Source organism: Melanaphis sacchari, unplaced genomic scaffold (assembly GCF_002803265.2).
Source record: "Melanaphis sacchari strain LSU unplaced genomic scaffold, SCAv2.0 Contig12_pilon_pilon, whole genome shotgun sequence".
Classification (NCBI taxonomy): domain Eukaryota; kingdom Metazoa; phylum Arthropoda; class Insecta; order Hemiptera; family Aphididae; genus Melanaphis; species Melanaphis sacchari.
In genome coordinates this window covers 2,497,369-2,497,699 of record NW_020270527.1, presented here as the reverse complement: position 1 = coordinate 2,497,699, position 331 = coordinate 2,497,369, and positions in this window count along the sequence as shown.

Here is a 331-nt window from a genome sequence, read left to right as displayed (position 1 = left end):
TTTAAGATTTTTTTTTAAATAGTATTTAAGAATAGAATGAATGTGTTATTATTTATTATTACATGGCATACTTCCATGACATTTTGAATTACACAAAATATTAGATGATTTACACTTACAACGATTGGTATCACATTTACCTTTGCATGAACACCTTTTGTATCCTTGACCACCACTACCGTCTGATATTAGACCAGCAATTTCCCTCAATGATTTTTCTATAGGTACCACCTCATCAAGCGGTATTAATGATATTTTATCGGTAAGATAACTGACTAACTCAATTATAAGTTAAGATAAGATAAGCTGGGGTCAGTGGTCACGTTAAATT